Source organism: Myotis nattereri (genome assembly GCF_964212035.1).
Source record: "Myotis nattereri genome assembly, chromosome: 4".
Taxonomy (NCBI): Eukaryota; Metazoa; Chordata; class Mammalia; order Chiroptera; family Vespertilionidae; genus Myotis; species Myotis nattereri.
In genome coordinates, this window is record NC_138079.1 from 72,128,483 (window position 1) to 72,135,645 (window position 7,163).

Consider the following 7,163-nt stretch of genomic DNA (forward strand, 5'->3'; position numbering starts at 1 on the left):
CTGAGGCGCGTGGAGAAAACCAAGTCTCAGCTCTTCACTGGACACTTCCGAGTTTTTGTTAAGCCTAAAGGACAGTAGTCTGTCCCCATTCTTGTTCTTTGGGATTTTTTCATCGTTGGATAAAAGGATACATACATTGGGGCAATCCTCTTGAGGTACAGTATTCCAGTTGCACCCATGTGATGACGATAGCGCCCCTCAGAGGAAGGGAGCTGACAGATGGGGAGCAGGGAATTCTGAAAACCAAAGCAATGACAGAGATGCTATGCTAAGCCTTTCCTTTGTGCGTCTGACACCCCTCCTCAGGCGGCCTGCAGGCTGCCATGGGCCCTGCTAGATGGTGTTCAGGGCAGCCTGGGCCCAGGGGGAGTCGCCCCACCCCACCCCCAGCCACTCCTGGTACAGCTCCGGCACATGGGCGCTGGTCTCCAGGGGCCACACCGGGATGGCAGCATAGATGCCTTCCATCTGCCGCAGCAGTGCCCTGTCTGCACGCCCATTGTCTGCCTGGGCCTGGTCCCTGCTGCTTAGGCATCCCCAACATAGGCCAGGACCTCCACGAAGTGGCAGGGGAACTTGCGCCTCTATAGCTTCAGGACCACTTTTGGATGTTCCAAAAGCCGTAAGCAACCTCAAAGCATAGCAGAATCTCTCCGTCCCTTTCAAGGTTGACCTCCTGGAAGTCTTTGTTCCTCAGGGTGTGGTAGGTGAGCACCCCCTTGTCCTCGTTGAACAGCTCCTTGGCCATGTGCCTGAAGATGTGCACCAGGTACCCATCGGAGCTGGCACCCTCATGGAGCCTCATCTCCTCCTCCTTCATGTCCCCAAACAGAGTGTCCACGGCCTCATCATTCCAGGCAAAGGTCACTTTGCTCCATTATCTGGGTAATTTCACCTGAGGTTAACATGCAGTCAGCACCCCAGGAACTATGCAAAGCTGTGGGAACATCTTCTCGAAGGGCTTCCAGTTTCTTATCATAACATGGGGCCACAATGAGGTGGAAAATCTTGTCTGGGGACAGGTTCTACCGTCTGGCAAAGTAATCCTTCACCAGAGAGCCCATGATCTGCTGGCGAGACTTGGCCTGCAGAGGTGGGGGGTGATGGGGTGACCCAGCACACGCTCTGCATATTAGACCCAGCAGGGGCTGGCGGAGGTCAGCATGAGTAGCTGGGGCTCTTCCTCATGGTGCTGGCAGTACCGACACAAAGATTCCTTCTGACTCTCCAGGATGCTGAAGTCCACAGCTATCTTCATGTCGGAGACAGTGCGCCCCACGGCTTTTGAGGAAGTCACAGAGCCTTCTGGATGCATCAGTGACACAGGCTGAATTTAACAGCAAAATAAGGCAGGGACTGAGGACACACGGACACTGCCAGCACCTTGTGCTGTGAGGTGTCACATTTCTTATTAAGGTTCAGAACACGGAAGAAGTCCTTGGTGTTCTGAAATCTCTTGGCATCGACCAACTTATGGAATTCTCCCTTCTCTCCGTTCTCCTGAGCCGGACTCCGGACGTTGACTGCAGCATTCTGTTTGGTCATCGTTTTTGTTTGTTTCTAAAACGTTACAAAGTTGATATGAATATAACATACAAAGATGCAGCCTCATTTGTAGGAACAGGGAAGGAAGGGGTGGTTAAGTAAGGCACACGGAGCTATAGCAAGCACCAGGTGTGCGGAGGGCCAAGGGGAAGAGGAGGTTGGCACTGGGGACAAGGCCGGAGAGCCATTGCTGGGGAAGTAGGGATCCCCTGTGAGTGCCACGTTCTGAGGCTGAACTAATTGGTCAAGCTGAGGCAGAGGTGGGTGGCATATCAGACATATTTGGTGCTGTTTACCCTTTCCCACCCCAGCTCTGTTGTAAAACCCCAGAGCCCTGGATTCCAAAGGCCCATCCAGAGCAGAGGCCCTGGAAGGGGGTGAGAGGAAATGAGTAGGGCAAGTTTGAAAGCCGATATGCCTGTGTGCTGAGGGATGGCCGGAGACAGTGGTGAGAGGTTGCAGGGGAAGGGCTCTCATACATACCCTCCTGTGGGGGCCACAGGTGAAGGAGGCCAGCGGAGTAGGGTAGGGATGGGGCACCATAGCCCCAGCCTCTTAGGCACCCCTGTCTCTCCTCTGTAGTGTACATGGAGGAAAGGGGCTGCCTCTGAGGAGGGTCCAGGCCAGGCGACCATCTTGAGTTCTGGCTGAGGTGATGGTCCTCTCCCTGAGATGCTGTCTAACTGGTGATAGCAGAGGGCCCAGTGCCTCCTTGCTTCTCGAAGAACATATAGTCAATGAGGAATGTGGCTCCCAGCAGTACAGCCTTCACTCTCATGTCCAGATCCAGCGGGAACTGTAAGCCAGTCATCTGCATCCATGAGGGCTTCTTTGAGCAGCACCCCACACCCCCCTCACCCCCGCCACTGCTTGCTGATGTGGCCCACACTGTGGGACTCATCGGAGTCTTCACCTCAAAGTTGGTGTTTGTACTACAGCCACAGGTCCAGCAGGGCCCCACCACTTGCAGGATCATTGGTGATCGGCATCTTGAATGGAGAACTTGAGGAGGAAGGGATGCCAGGTCTGCAGCACATGGCCAATGGTGGTGCCTGGTGGCGACTGTACTTCCAACTCTCGTACCCTGGGGTCCACCAGACGGACACAAAGGGGCCGGCGGGCCCTGCAGCACAGATGTGCACAGCAGTTGCTCTCTTCGGCTGCCTGACCCAGGGGCTGCCTAGCCCCTGAACGCAGTTCATACTGGTTACTTGTCTCCCAGCCTAGGAGCGTTTCCGCTTGCGCAGCCCTCTGGTGAATCAGGATCTGATCAATCAGCACCAAGACTTCGAGGCCAGAAGACACCCAGGGCAGTGGCAAGAGGTGGGCAGCAGGCCCCAGGACACTGGGACCGGGGGAGGGGAAGAGAGCAAAGCCGGGTGCAGGGGCAGGCACATGGGTGGGCGCTGGCGCTGGTCCAGGCCCAGGATGCTGCACCTGATCCGGGAACCCAGTGGTCACAGGGTAGGGAGGAGGGGGCGAATGGGTGTAGCCTGTGGGGGGCAAGTATCTTGTCATAGGAAAGGGATGAGGGTTTTCGTGTTGTCGCTATACTGAAAGATTAGTTCTAGAAGTGGAGGCAAGCTCAGGGACAGCCTGACACACACAGACACAAAGACGAACAGGCAAACACGGAGAGGTAGCTGTTCCAGGTGCCTGCCCAGGGTCTCTCAGGTGGCGCCTCTTACTGGGGAGAAACCGAAAGTGTCAGTGGGCGGGGCAGAGTACCTGGGACCCTGGATTCCCTCTGGGGTTTGCAGAAACGCCCCCTCCCTTTGTCCTCTCATTCTCTGCGGAGGCGGCTGTTGGCGGATGGCAGGACAGATGGATCGGTGATCAGACTGAGGGCCTGACCTTGAGGGAGGTTTCTTGACTCCTCCGCGTTCCCTGCTCACCTGAAGCCCCTAAAATGGGTTTCCAGCGCTTGGAGGCCCCCGAGAGCGCATGGAATTGGGCCCTTGATCATCGTTTTTTTGTTTTGTTTTGTTTTTTTACTACATTCCTTATGTGTGCAGTGATCACACTTCATCTGGAGCGGGGCGGGTTGGGGCTGGCTCGAGTGACCTGGAGGAAGCATGGAGAGAGCAGTCACAGCTGGTCGCCCTTGGCGCTGCTGGCGGTATCCTTTCTTCCTTGTGGTGTGTCTAGGGAGGGGAAGAGGCCGCAGTGCCCAAAGCCGAGTTCCAGGAGGCCAACAGCACTGGCTGTCCTCTTGAAATTGAACCTGCAGGACTACTAAAGAAGCCAATCCCCAGTTCTGCCCCGCCTCCGTCACCAATTGATTAGCAGCGGTTCTCAACCTGTGGGTCGCGACCCCTGAAAATACATCCTGCATATCAGATATTTACATTATGATTCATAACAGTAGCAAAATTACAGTTATGAAGTAGCAACGAAAATAATTTTATGGTGGGGGGTCACCACAACATGAGGAACTGTATTAAAGGGTCACGGCATTAGGAAGGTTGAGAACGACTGGATTAGAGTCTAAGGGCCAGGAGGAGGGACCAAGAGGTCTGCCTTCCAGCCGCTCGCCAGTCACCACTGCCACCAATTGATCAGCTCCTGCTCCCTCAGCTCCCTAGCCTGCTGTTCGGTCGTCTATCCTGTCCTTTAGGTCGTGACGACACCTGGCTTCTTATATATTAGGATTAACACGATATTTCTACATTTTAATTTAACAACGAAAACTTAAACTCAGGTTATATTTTCATATTGATGCATCTCTGCCGAAAGTAAAATTATTTCTGAAGCTGACACAGAATTTGTAGTTAAAGCATAAATATGAGCCAATTTCTTGATAAATTGTTTCCTACAAGGATATTTATTTTAGATTTTATTTTATTTATAGTTTCTGTGTTTTAAGGTAATAACGGGGAGAATCCCATTTAGATTTCAGATATAGAGCCATTTGTATACTCATTATTAAAAATAAGTTATTTTAAAAAATATTTTCCAACTCTTTGTTGTAATACTAAAAATGTTTCTTGTTAGTTGGTATGGGACATCTAATGCAAAAAGAAATGTCATGAAAAACTGAACTATAATTAGAAAGTTAAAGATAGGGCAAAAGATATATTTTGCTTAGTGTTTTTGAAAGACAAGTTGCTGGCACATGTAAAACTATATGTCTGAAAATTACTTTGAGACTGCATAGGAGAAATGCCTAGAAGAAATTAATGATTAATTGTGAAGATTTATATGTGCTATTCCATTTAATCATAAACTAAGAAAGAAATTAGAACAAGGAGGTCATAAGTCCAAAACTAAAGGAAGCTCTATAGGCTTAAAGCCATTACTACAGAAAATAAATCCTGCCACACATCACAGGGAATGAACACTGTAAATTTCAAGTTTGGAAATGTTTCTTGTGGGAGAAAATCCCATTAAAGTCTATCTGAATTACTTCAAAAGAAGGTCCATGGCAGTGTCAACTGCCATTAACATGAAGGATACTTCCCAACTTCTCATTTCATTATGTTTGTATCAAATTCTATGACTTTTGTTTATAATCAATAACCAATTTCTTCTAAGAACACTAAAATGTTACAACCTGATTTGCTCACAGTAATAAAGATTTACTGAAATGTGAGTCATCCCTATTTAAATCAGCCTATTGAGTCACCAATTTTCAGAGTCCCTGATGGGCTTGTTGTATTTATCACTGTCCTTTGGCTAATGGAGATTTGTGTTCATATCGTAACTTAGGCCAAACATCGATTTTAGTTTTTTTATAGGCCTCAGTTTCTTCCATTAAATGTGTTCTTAGTAGGAACCAGTATTACAGCTTCACCAGTAATCAACTAAATGAGAGACTCAATGGAAAGATGAAATAAAAATGGGATGAACAAATCTGAGTTTAGTTAATTTTCATGATTAACAACAAAAATCTTAGACTTTGAAATTAATTAATGTTTATATTTTCCTTTGCATTTTTGAAAATATGTATATTAAAATAATTAACATATTAATGTAAGTAATAACCCTTACCACTTTCTTAGCCACTGGCACTTTAGCATTCTAATAATTATTAGTGTCAGTAAAATTTCATTTCTTATTTCATTAAACCAAAAAGTGTTCACTAATAATTCTTCACAGAACTTTGCCTTTTCTATTCAGTGCACATAAAATTGGTATTTGTTTAAGAAAATACTATGCTTATACTTGTCACATTTTTCCTCAAAATCTATATCTTTTCTAGAAATGTGCTTGTATGTCACTAAATTGTGACTTAGACTCTAAGTCTTAGAGCATTAAGGGCTTTCAATATTGGACATGTTTAGAAGTTTTATTAACTGGTTGTAACTGCAGTTAGTTCTCACAAAGACTGTTCTTTCTACTAAGGATTTTAGCTTCAAAAATCTACATGCTTTTTCAAAGAAAGTTGGCTCTTTTTTTCTAAATACTATTTATTTGTGAATCACTGCTTGTTTTTGTTTTTGTTTTACTAGCAGTCAAACTCAAGCTAATCTGTCTAAACTTCTTCTTTGGTAAATATTTGAAAAGTTCTATTTTTCCATAGCTGTGTTTCCCAAAATTGCAAGCTCAATATGTTCATGTCTACAATTTTATTAGAAATTTATTGAGTGGCTTCTTAGTGCATACTACTAGGCATAAGATTCGTAGTGGTAAATGGGTCTACATAGTCTCAATCCTTGTGGAACCAGAGTAAAAAATGCTAAGGAACTCAGTAACAGGGGTAGGAAAAAGTAGATTTATAGTTGTTTGTATGGAAAAAGACATGCAGGTTCTGATTATTACAATAGCTTTATTAACGTAAAAGAATGCCACAGTGGCACAGTGCACTGAGGTACAATCTCGTAAATGCTTAAGTTACCGGCCTTCATTATTTATTCATTCTTGTAATCTACTTGCAATATTCAGGTACACTCTGGACCAGTGTTCTTACCTACTTTTTCACACCCCTGTACATCTAACTCACTATATTTGTGGAAATTGCTATAAAGTGCAAGTATAGTGTTCTGTGGGTGCAAAATAGGACCTGCCATCTAAGCGTATCTAATTCATCGCTACCAGGATCTTGATATTGGCAAGCTACCAGCATATAATAAAGGTAGAATTAGAAACCCAGACTTGCCATTTTGTATTAAAAATGGCAAATGTATACTACAGATATAGACACAATTCTGCAAATAAGCCTTAAACATAATGCAATAGCTGTCCCTGTGTAGGAATGAGACTGTGCTGTTAAGAGAACTGAGCAGCCTGATAGCAATTAATAGGATTGTACCTCAAAATAACAAAGATGAGATGGTGGTGCTTAGCAGTCCAAAGCAAAGTAAGTGCAGTTATTACAATGAGTGGCAAGATTTGAGAGGCAGACACAGAGAGAAGGCTTGACTCACAGTGAGATATGAAATGATGTGAATAGTCACTATGTGGTAAATAAAAAATTCCCTCATTTTTTGATATCTTTAAAATACATTGTTTAAATAAAATTAATATATTTGTGGGGTTTATGACATCTAGTGTAGAAAGTTTGCAATAAAAATATAAAGAAAAGGAGGGTATAATAGAAGTATACTGTTAGTAATTTTGCTTACATTATATCTGAAGTGGCATAATATTACTTAAAGATACTGTGGTAAATATGCATA

General features: G+C 45.3%; 2 pseudogenes across 2 annotated transcripts; both read right to left on the reverse strand.

The window, feature by feature from the left end:
- Positions 1-333: 333 nt before the first annotated feature.
- Positions 334-3,574, reverse strand: LOC308518072 (nuclear prelamin A recognition factor-like; annotated as a pseudogene). The gene is made up of 2 exons: positions 3,512-3,574; positions 334-1,533 (listed from the first exon to the last, which is right to left on the reverse strand). The product of its transcript is annotated as a nuclear prelamin A recognition factor-like (transcript).
- LOC308518830 (phospholipid scramblase 3-like) lies at positions 2,225-3,063 on the reverse strand (annotated as a pseudogene). Its single transcript has one exon. The product of its transcript is annotated as a phospholipid scramblase 3-like (transcript).
- Positions 3,575-7,163: the final 3,589 nt, after the last annotated feature.